Genomic DNA, 12,621 nt, shown 5'->3' on the forward strand with positions numbered 1-12,621 from the left:
CGGGCAGAGGCGGTCCTGGCTACTTTTGCCCCCTTGGTGAACTGTCCATCAAACGCCCCCCCGCTGCAAAGACAAAAAAACCCACATCCCATCAATGCACAGTATCTTTAATAAATAAATGAATAAGACAAATAAATGAAATACAGTGTGTACAAAAAAAACCCAAACAAACTGTAATTTACACTAATCCTTCACACAGTCAAATGTATAAATAATGAATGAAATAAAAATGAATAAATAAAAAAAAATACAATTAGGCTTATTCACTTCATTTTTAACCTGGCTCTTTCTGTCACGTCTAGAGTGTAAGGTGTGGACCCAAACGCAGGAGAGCAGGAGGCGGCAAAAAACAGGATTTATTTAACAAAAGGCAAAAACAAAGCGCTGCTTGGCAGGATCAAAACAAACTAAAGGGATCAAAAAACTTGGAGGACAACCGTGGCAGGAAACATGGAGGGAAGACCAGTACGGGCCGACAGGGAACAAGGGAATGACAAGACCAGATATACTCAAGGGATAACGAGACATGACGAGACACAGGTGCAGACAATCAGGGCAGATGGGACACAGGCGGGGCAAAACAGAAACTGAAAAGCTGGGGGGAATGTCAAACCCTGACACTTTCACCCTTTCACAACAGGTGTAAAGTGGTAAAGTGCAATCTAGATCTTGACTTTTCTAGTCTTCTTTGCAGCAAAATCATCAATTAGATCATCATACGAAATCTGTTGTGCAACTGTATGATTGATGCTGATGATGGCAAGTGCAGAGAGACGCTCCTGTGACATAGTGGACCTCAAGTATGTTTTAATAAGCTTCAGCTTGGAAAAACTCCTTTCTGCTTCCGCTACTGTCACCGGAAGGGTCAGACCAATTCTGAGTGCAGTCTTGTATCCCACACCTCCTCACACAGACTCACAGCCAAAATGAAATCCTCCATCTTGATCGTCTCTGATCTACAACCCGCAAGTTTTTTTTCACCCTCCACCACCTTCTCTCCTATTGGACGCGGCGCGCCGAGATGTCGTCACAGCGCGGCACGGTGAAATTAAAAGAGGGCAGGCTTCCTCTCACGTGCCGCCGTGCTTTGCGCCCTCTATGCCCCTTTCACATAAAGGGTGCAAAGCGCCGATCCGCCGCCGGCTTTCCCATTCATTGTGTATGTGCTGCCGCAGCGCAAGAGCGGACCGCTCTGCCGCCGAGCTCGGCGGCGTGCAAGAGGGCGCATGCCACAGCGTTGCGTCGCGCCTGCCTGCCGGAATTGAACATTTTTTAATTTCACTGTGCCGCGCTGTGACGAAATCTCGGCACATCCAATAGGAGAGAAGGGAGAAGAGAGAAAGTTGTGAGAAGGTGGTGGAGGCTCTGTGCCGAGTCTGCGCCCTGCCCGGCGGCAATTTTTTTTTTTTTTTTTTTTTTTGAGAGCGCTCGTGCGCCCCCACGTGGATTGCGCCCTGGGCAGTCGCCCATATTGCCCATAGCAAAAACCGGCCCTGGGTCCGGGGACCCCCCCAGACCCCAGAGGGGCAATCAAATATCCGTGACAGTAGAAGGAAAAGGTTTAACTGCATTGAAAGATCGTTTGTCTGGTGCACCATAAGAAAATCAGTGAACATAATCAAATGTTAATACAAGCTTATTATATCAATAATAATAATAATTAAAGCTGCAAGCAGCGATGAACGGGCCCTCGCACTCACGTCCACCGCCCCCCATAAGCATATCAGAAATGACACCACCCACGACTCTCTATGTCAAACCATTCAAAAGTTATAGCAGAAAAAAGGAACAACCAATCAGAAGAAGGTGCAGGGCTAATTCAGGCCAATGAAGGTCAAGGACTCCATAAAGAATCTGATGACACCACCCACGACTCTCTATGTCAAAACATTCAAATGTTATAGCAGAAAATAGGGACAACCAATCAGAAGAAGGGGCGGGGCTAATTTTCACCAATTATGGTCAAGGACTCAATACCGAGTCCCATGACACCACCCACGACTCTTTATGTCAAACCATTCAAAAGTTATTGCAGAGAAAAGTATTCTAGGGGGTGCTGTTGAGCCGTTAGGCAACGCCCATTAATGCAAACCATGAAATATCAAATTTATCGCCAGGCCTGGCTTGCATGCAAAATTTGGTGACTTTTGGAGAACTATCAAATATGGACCAATCAGATGAAGGGGACGAGCGCTTTTCGCGTCTAGCGTCGCCACGGTAACACTTTTGAAAGAGAAAAGTAATGCGCATAGTCGCAGGATGGAGACGCACATTTTGATGTATAACACACCTGGGTGCACATTACGGTTCGGGCCGTATTAATTGCCGAAGGAATGGCACAAATTGCGCCAAAATTACACAATTAATTCAAAATGGCCGACTTCCTGTTCGGTTTCGGCCATGGCTCCAAGAGACTTTTCTTTAAGTTGTGCCATGATACAGGTGTGTAGCAATTTTCGTGCATGTACGTCAAACCGTATTGTGGGGCTTGAGGCACAAAGTTTTCCGGGGGGCGCTGTTGAGCCATTTTGCCACGCCCATTAATGCAAACCATGAACTATCAAATTTATCGCCAGGCCTGGCTTGCATGCCAAATTTGGTGCCTTTTGGGGAACTATCAAATATGGACCAATCAGATGAAGGGGGGTTGCGCTCGTTGGCGTCTAGCGTCGCCACGGTAACACTTTCGAAAGAGAAAAGTAATGCGTGTAGTCGCAGTATGGAGACGCACTTGGGGACACGTTACGGTTTCGGGCTGAATTAACTGCCGAAGGAATGGCATAAATTTCGCCAAAATGACACGATTAATTCAAAATGGCCGACATCCTGTTCGGTTTCGGGCATGACCCCAAGAGACTTTTGTTTAAGTTGCGCCATGATACAGGTGTGTACCGATTTTCGTGCATGTACGTCTAACCGTATCGTGGGGCTTGAGGCACAAAGTTTTCAAGGGGGCGCTGTTGAGCCATTTTGCCACGCCCTTTAATGCAAACCATTAAATATCAAATTTTTCGCAAGGCCTGACTTGCATGCAAAATTTGGTGACTTTTTGGGCACGTTTAGGGGGGCAAAAAGGCACTCCTTTCGTCAGAAGAAAAAGAAGAAAAAGAAAAAGAAAGAAAGAAAAATTCCTACAGATACAATAGGGCCTTCGCACTGAAGGTGCTTGGGCCCTAATTAAAGCTGCAAGCAGCAATGAACTGGCCCCCGCACCCTTGTGCACGTTCAGGCGTGCTGCAGTGGAAGCGCTTGTATGACTTACATGTAGATGTCTTCAGGCCTGGACATTTAGCGGATGACACCACCCACGACTCTGTATGTCATGCCATTGAAAAGTTATTGCAGAAAATTGGAACGATTACATATCGAGCAATCAGAAGAAGGGACGGGGCTAATTTGCACCAATTAGGTGAAGGAGTAAAAACCGAGTCCGATGACACCACCCACGACTCTGTATGTCATACCATTCAAAAGTTATGGCAGAAAATAGGATCTATCGGTGGCGCAGCAGGTAGTGCAGCCGTCTCACAGCAAGAAGGTCCTGGGTTCGTTTCCCGCCGGCGTGTTAGTTCCCCCATGACTTTAGTGCCCACACCCTGGGTGGGGTTGGCGAAAGGGCCTTTCTGTGTGGAGTTTGCATGGTGTCCCTGTGTTCCCTTGGGTAACTAATGCGAGCTACCCTCACAAAAACATGCACACAGTTCTGGGCTATATATGCCCCCTCTGGCCAACCGGATGGGGTGGGGAGGATCTAGCCGGAATAACGTGATCCTTCCACGCGCTACGTCCGGTCAGACAATCCTCACCCTGTCTGGTGAAAAGATGATGGTGATGATCCATCACTACTCAGGATAAGAAGGAGACCTGAGCTCAGTGTAGGGCCCTCCCTGGGTTGGCAGAGGGGAGCAATGCCCAGGACTGTTACTTAGGTATGAGCACTGGGTGATGAAATGGGTAAAAAATCGGGGATAAAAAAATATATATATAAAAAAAAAAAAGAAAATAGGATCTATCGAATATCGACCAATCAGAAAAAGGGGCGGGGCTAATTCATGCAAATGAAGGTCAAGTACTCAAAACCGAGTCCGATGACACCACCCACGACTCTCTATGTCAAACCATTCAAAAGTTATAGCAGAAAGTAGGAACTATCAAATATGGACCAACCAGATGAAGGGGGGGCGCGCTTTTGACTGAGAAAAGTAATGTGCGTCGTCGCAGGATGGAGACGCACATTTTGATGTATAACACACCTGGGTGCACGTTACGGTTCGGGCCGTATTAACTGCTGAAGGAATGGCATAAATTTCGCCCAAATTACATGATTAATTAAAAATGGCCGACTTCCTGTTCGATTTCGGCCATGGCGCCAGGAGACTTTTCTTTAAGTTGTGACATGATACAGGTGTGTACCGATTTTCGTGCATGTACGTCAAACCGTATTGTGGGGCTTGAGGCACAAAGTTTTCTAGGGGGCGCTGTTGAGCCATTAGGCCACGCCCATTAATTCAAACCATGAAATATCAAATTTATCGCCAGGCCTGGCTTGCGTCCAAAATTTGGTGACTTTTGGGGCAAGTTTTGGGGGGGCAAAAAGGCCCCCCCTTTCATCGGAAAGAAAGAAAAATTCCTGCAGATACAATAGGGCAGGGGTGTCCAAAGTCGGTCCTCGAGGGCCGGTGTCCTGCATGTTTTAGATGTGTCCCTTTTTTTTTAATAAACCGTGATACAAGGAGCTTGGTCATCAACAGAACAATCCAGACTTTGATGACAAGCTGCTGACGACCGTTAATTAGAATCAGGTGTGTTGATGCAGGGAAACAACTAAAACATGCAGGACACCGGCCCTCGAGGACCGACTTTGGACACCCCTGCAATAGGGCCTTCGCACTGTAAGTGCTCGGGCCCTTATAATAATAAATTTTATTTTTAAAGGCGCCTCTCAAGGTCGCCGTACAGAACATGTTAAAAAAGATGCAGAATACATTAAAAAAAACATCAAAAAACATTTAAAAACAGCAGAGGTAGAAGAAATGAACATTAAATGAGATAGGCAGTTTTGAACTGATGAGTTTTGAGTTGTGATTTGAAATGAGGGAATGAGTCAATGTGTCTGAGTTGGGGTGATAATGAGTTCCAGAGACGAGGAGAAGAGCGGCTGAATGTTCTGCTCCCCATGGTGGTGAGACAGGCGGAGGGGACAGACAGTTGTATGGAGGAAGAGGATCTTAGGGCTCGGGAGGGAGTGTGGACATGGAGGAGATCAGACAGATATGGGGGGGTGAGGTTGTGGATGGCCTTGAATGTGAACAGGAGGACTTTGAATTGAATGCGGAACTGAACCGGGAGCCAGTGGAGCTGTTGGAGGAGAGGAGGGATGTGATGGATGGAGGGGGTCCGAGTTATGATGCGGGCAGCTGAATTCTGGACCAGTTGAAGTTTATGGAGGGATTTGTGAGGGAGGCCAAAGAGGAGAGAGTTGCAATACTCCAAGCGGGAAGTGACAAGTCTGTGAACAAGGATGTGTTGGGGGTAAGGGAGGGGCGGAGGCAATTGATGTTACGTAGATGGAAGTAGGCAGACCAGGTAATGTTATTGATGTGGGATTGAAAAGATAGTGTGCTGTCCAGAATGACACCCAGGCTCTTAGCTTGGGGGAGGGTGAAACAGTGGAGTTGTCGATGGTAAGAGAAAAGCTGTCTTTTTTGGATAAAGTGGATTTGGTGCCAATGAGGAGAACCTCTGTTTTATTACTGTTTAATTTAAGGAAGTTTTGGGTGTACCAGGTTTTTTATTTCATAAATGCAGTCAGTAAGGGAGGTGGGCGGGAGAAAGGACAAGGGTTTGGTGGTGAGGTAGAGCTGGGTGTCATCAGCAAAGCAATGGAAATGAATGTTGAATTTGCGGAAGATATTGCCGAGGGGAAGGAGGTAGATGATGAAGAGTAGGAGCCCCAGGACAGAGCCCTGGGGCACACCAGAAGTAACGGAGGAGGGGATGGATTTCAGGGACTTGAGTTGACTGAACTGAGTGCGGCCAGAGAGGTATGACGTAAACCAGTCCAATGGAGTGTGGGTGATGCCGATGGAAGATAACCTGCTGAGGAGGGTGGTGTGACAGATGGTATCGAAGGCCGCACTCAGGTCAAGGAGGATGAAGATGGTGAGGAGTCCAGAATCAGCTGCCATGAGAAGGTCGTTGGTGATTTTGATGAGTGCTGTTTCGGGGCTAAGAAGTGGGAGGAAACCGGACTGGAACTGTTCATACAGGTTGTTATGTTATAGGTGAGAATGGAGTTGGGAAGCAACTGTTTTTTCAGGAATTTTGGAGATGAAGGGTAGATTGGATATCGGACGGAAGTTGTTGAAGTTGGAGGTGTCAGCACCGGGTTTTTTCAAAATTGGAGTAATGGCAGCAGTTGCAGGGACAGTTCCAGAGGTGAGAGAGGAGTGGATGATGGCAGAAATGAGGGGGGCCAGGGAGGGGGAGCAGGCTTTAACAAGTAGTGTGGGGAGGGGGTCCAGTTGGCAAGTGGATGGCTTGGATTTCTGGATGAGTTCTGTGATTTCTGAGAGAGTGGGGAGATGGAAGGAGGAGAATGGGTGTGTGGACGGATGAAAGTCGGCTGAGGAGCTGAGGTGAGAGATTGATCCGAGGTGCTCGTGGATGGTCTTGATTTTTTCATTGAAAAATGACATAATGGAGTTGCAGAAGGAGATTGTGTAGAAGTGAGAGGGGAGAGAGTCCTGGGGTTGGGTGATATGGTTGAGTAGGGAGAAGAGTGACTTGGAGTTTCCTTTATTGGCAGTGATTATACCGGAACAGTAGTGGGGGACAAGCACAATGTTTTCCAGCCGAAGGTACACTTTTCTCAAACCACATAGGTAGGACAGAAATGCACACTGTGGTCATCAATCCAGTCATATTTATACGGAAAAAGGGAGGTGTGTTGTACGTTATAGGAGCAGAACCTTATCTGTTGAACCTTATCTGAGAGGCCAACTGCAGTGAAAGAAACTTAAACATGTCACACTTTCAGCCATATATTTTCTGTTGTCTATCTCTAATCTGAAATGCCAACCCAGCAAAGATCTACGACAACCAAAACTCAGAGAAAAACAGGAGGGGATTCATCAATCTTAAACATCCGTTCCTCTTCACAGTCCTCACCTAAAGAAGAACTCAGCTAATCAGTCTGGTCATAAAAACAGGAGGTGGTTCTGCCCTGAGAGCAACCATCAGTGTACAATACAAACAATTATAGAAAAACCCCTCATACTTTTAACAATTTCATAAAATCCTAACAGCATGATGTCACTGTTTGGTGCCTGATGCTAAAAAATCATGATTTACTCAAAGATAACATCCTTGTTTTATTTAATCTCATTTGTAAAGGAAATTATTTTGGGGTTGGGTGTGAGTGTATATGAAGAAAGGAAGTGTAATCTGTTTTGTTGTTGTTTTTTTCTGTGTGTGTGTGTTATGGTTTGGAGTAAACTGGCACAAAATACGACTTTCATGTTAGTTGTTGGTCAAGACTTTATCACAAACTACATCACCCTTCAAGAGTGACTGGCAACGGTGTTTATGATGATCTTAATACCGATAATACCGTCCCAAGTGTGAACTTTCAACAAACACAGGCACAATTATAGGAACAAAAACAGCAGATCTACAATTCATATGTTAAGATTACATTATGGTTTTGGGTTGATTGCTGCTATCCCTGGTCACAACGGGGAAGAATGCTGTTGTGAGTGTTAACAAATGCAGCTTCAAGAGAAGCACCTCAGCACATTTTTGATCAGCTACCACATGGCCTCAAAAAGAAATGGAGAAACTGCTATTACCTTTAAACATGAAGATCCACCAAGGCAGTGTTTGGGATCCCCAGTTAATCTAACATATTGGGGGAAAGCTGGATCACTGGAAGAAAAACCTGAGCGGAAGCAAAAAGAGATCATTGAGTCTGCAGACAGAAACATCCCAGATTACCAGCAGATTAAGAGCCTTTTTGCTCTGAGGTGACTTCACTGCGCTGGCCCATTATCATCTTCTTGGAATTGAGTTGAATTAATTAACATTTTAATGGCGGAAGATCAAAATTACTTTGCCTTTCAGCCTATTCTTATATAGACAATGGAAGAGTTTCAACATGTCTGGCTCGAGTATTCAAGGATGAAGAGCCCAAGGATAAAATCAAAGTTAAAAAAATGATGCAAGAATTCATATGCACCCTTTGTTCATATGTACCTTTTGATGGACCTGGTGTATCCTGCCTTTTGTCTGATAATAAGCTGGGATAGGCTCCAGCAGTCTTTTATGACCCTGGAAAGGACTGAAGCAGGTATAAAAACTGCCTGAATGGAATTTGTTTTACTCTGAACAAAATGTCCGATAAATAACTGAGCTAAAATAATGTCTTATGTCAAAGGTCTTCTATAGGTCTATATAAATAGGTCTATATATATATATATATATATATATATATATATATATATATATATATATATATATATATATATATATATACATGTTTGTGTGTGAGTGTGTATTTTTATACAATTTTTCTACATGAGTGAGTCATTTTCTTTTTTGGTTCAACACGGTTCACATAGATGAAAATTATTGCACTTTTGAGATGACATCTTGAATTGAAGCCATTCATCTGCATGAAGAACAAATGTGGCATGTTACCAAAGCTCTTCTGTGTTATCGCAGCAGGCTTGGCGAGGGGGTCATCTCGGGTTCACCCACTCCCATGTCCAGGCTTCTCATGTTTGTGCCGCCTTTGTTTACAGCACTGACGTGGGAGGGAAACAGCGACCCCACTGTTTGAGGTTAAAACTGGTGATCATGAGACAATCATATCACTGCCTACTCACTGCCTGTATTTCATTTATTATCACAGAAAGACAGACCAATATACCAGCCAATGGTTTCCATGTGATTAGGAGAGAAATCATTATGTGTCGGAGTCGGACACCAGGAAGAATAGCTGCAATTTTGCTGTTGCTAATGGGGATCCAAATAAAACTATAAACTATAAACTCTGCAGCATCAATGTTCACCTAATATCAGTCTACTCACCCAACGCTGACATCATCGCGGTGGGAGTTCTTCCAAATCCAAAATCATATCCTCAGGTTAATGGAGTCAGAATGTCATTATCGCTCCACAGGCACCTCTTCCCCCCTCTCCTCACACTCCTCTACAGTGCATATGGAACTAGGGCACAGTTATTGTAACGACTCACCATGTGGTGCTATTTTGAGTTGTTCTCATCATCTAGGCATGAGACGTGAATTGTAATTAAAACAAAACGATTCTTGCACTTGATAATTTTCCCTAGCAAGTGACTTATGCTGTTTAACTCATTAGAAGTAACTGGAAAGTCAAAGTGGTAAGATACATCCTGTGTCTGAAAGAAACAAGGTCCAACGTCAAAGGTTGATGATTATGAAATGGGGGACTTTTGAGTCATTTGTGAATGACAATTATTTTTTATTTTCAGTTTTTATCGTCGTCTGTATTAGAGATTTTTTTTAAAAGTACCAAAAAAAAAACTGCATTGAAAACCAAAATATTGTTGGGCTAATTATCAAAACATCTCTTTGTCTCCATCTAGAGGCCAAAATAAAAACATTCAAAACAGTGTACAACATCAGTTTCACATGAAATAACCCATTTTGTCAATGACTTATTAATTTATAAGTATTTCATCCAAATATAGTTTTAAAATTGTTTACTTAGTGTCAACATTTCGTCTAAAATGTTTTACATTTTGTTTCAGTTTTTTTTCCCTTTTAAGCCTTCTTCTGACCCGTCTCTGTAAACCTTTGAAATGGTTCTGTTGTTTGAATTTTAGCTTCTTTTTGACAATGTGTGCATATTACTTTTTAATTCCGGGATGTAGAATTCTGTTTATATATGTATTAAAATAATACATTAATTAATAATTTAAGGGATAACACAAATCAAATAAAAAAAAATACAGTTCACAAAGAAGATTTTCGTTATTCCTACGATTTGAACTGAACCCTGAATATAACAGGATGCGTGCGCAGCTTGGATGTAAAGATAAAACGGTAATTACTGTGACTTATCTGTTTAAATCTGCAAAACTGTTTATGTGTGAATTATCGTCAGTGCAGCTAATTGTTACCTATAAGTGATGAAGAAGTCCACTTTCAGAGTCATAACATCGTTGGAAGTAGCCCAATGCATTTTAAATAATTACATGTTAAATAAATGACATATGAGATCATTTGGTTAACGATAAATATTATGCTCTACTGTGCACACAATTTTGACAGTTTTTTTGAAAGATTTTTCTAATTTAAGCGAAGCGAGATATTCCAGTCTTTGCCCACTAGAGGGCAGCATTAGTTAATCTCTGCAGCAGTGTTGTGCCACATGAGGAAAAGATAGTTCAAGCTGTGTAAGATGTAGAAACATCAGACAACATAGCTTATTTCAAAACCTGTACTTTACAGAAACATATCTGAGCAGCTGTTTGTTTCTCTTTCCTCTTTGGCCCAAAGCCCTCTGAGAAACACCAAACATCTTATCAGCTGTGATAAACCTCTAAAACTGGGCTCTGAAATAAAGTCACACTGACTGTAGTGGCTATTTGTCCTCCAGGTGAATTAAAACAAAATAAATAATTAAATCAAAATATTCAACTCAAAGTATCAAACTATAATAATCAAACGGCCACTGAGACACCTAGGGAGTGGATTTACGCAGGATACAGACAGTCCATTGTCCAGGCAAAAAATAAAGTTTCCAATGGTTTATTTTCCTGGCAAACAAACGAGCAAAGATCTCTGACGCCTCTCTTGCCCTGGTAAAAAACCATCTGCCCTCCCAGGTGCCTGGCTCACCTGTGTCTGCCAACCCATAAAAGTAATCTCACCTGGTGCGCTCCAGCTACCCAGTACCTTCAAAATAAAACATGGTTAAGTAACAAAATAAACTTAATCAATACTAAATATCATAAACAAATTAAAAGTGTATTCCCAAAACTAAACCACAAAAAACTAACTAAATAATAAATGGATTAAATAATACAAAAGTGACAAATAGCTCCTACACTGACTGTTTGCCAAAAGCGTGATTTGTTTTGTGCTGACAGCAATGAGATCTTTCTGCCAAGGCAAAGAATATTGCAAGCCATGACATAATTAGCCATTTAAAATTTACACAGTCTTATTCATATTTGTGTGGACCAGTTATTTAAAAAAATATTGGTTATAGCATAGAAATTGAGAGATCAAACACAAAGCAAAAATTACTTCAATGGCAGTGGGGGGGTCATGTGTGTTCCCTTTATGCTTCAGTGAAAAACAATTTCATAAAAGACACAATGCATGTTTGATGTTTTTAATAAATAACAATATTAATAACAACATTGTACAAAAGTTTTGCGTATATCAGGCCTGGGTCAAATTGTATCAGCAAATTTTCAGGGTTGTATCAGTCTTTGAGAGTGTGTGTCATGTGAGGCAAAAACTATTACAAGTAGCTGTCTGTGTTATCATCCCAAAACTCCTACAGGCTGTTGCTCCGTCACCAGTGCAGCTGCTGTTTATTGGTAACAGCGCAGGTTTTAGCCTGTGGTGTCTGGCACCGAGTCACATGGGCTCATAAACCGAATTGCTGTGTTTTCGGAAGCTGGAGTTTACGGTGCAGCTGTGGTTTGGTGTAAAACCTGTTTTTGTGTCCAGAAAACATCAACTAAGTACCTCTAAATTAAACCTGCTGTGGAGACAGTGGAAAATTCTCCATATAATTTAGAGTATATTAACCCAAATCAGCTCACACTGTGTTGTTCAATCCTGCAAACGTAAATAGTGTAATTCCATTTGAAGGTATTTAAAAGTTATTGGCTATAAAACAAAATGTAGACATCAATTAAACCCAGACATGTTTGAAACTAATGCAGCTGCACAAGTGCAGTGTCTGCAGGCTTGAGGCCAATTATAAGGTGGTTGTTTTGAGGTTTAAAGTAGTACATGAGGAATTACATCTGCAACACAATGTGAAAAAAAAACAAACATACAAAAATGGTTACTTTAAAAAATGGAATTATACTACAAATGATCAAAAATACTGTAAAAATACGTAAATAAATATTGCATATTCAGTCATATCTATAAACACCTTCCTGAGGAGAGGAAATCAGACAGACAGAGCCAGTTACTCAAATGAACATCTCCGGCATCTAAATGACCTGTTGTTGTCTGAAGCTGATGATCATAACTCTGGTCAAGTTGATGATTCCCTGCAGTGTAGCTGAACATTGGTCATATATCTTCTTTTCCTCCATTTATTTTCACTTTTATCTTTTCGCAGATAATTAGAAACCAATTATAATTCATTTGATCTGTTTAAATATATCTGCGATAGACTGGCGACCTGTCCAGGGTGTACACCTGCCTCTCACCTGTAATTAGAAAATGGATGGATATATATATATATATATATATATATATATATATATATATATATATATATATATATATATATATATATATATATATATATATATACATATATATATATATATATATATATATATATATATATATATGAACTCGGTTGAAATCGGATGGGCAG

The sequence above is a fragment of the Cololabis saira genome, chromosome 8 (assembly GCF_033807715.1).
Source record: "Cololabis saira isolate AMF1-May2022 chromosome 8, fColSai1.1, whole genome shotgun sequence".
Lineage (NCBI taxonomy): Eukaryota > Metazoa > Chordata > Actinopteri > Beloniformes > Belonidae > Cololabis > Cololabis saira.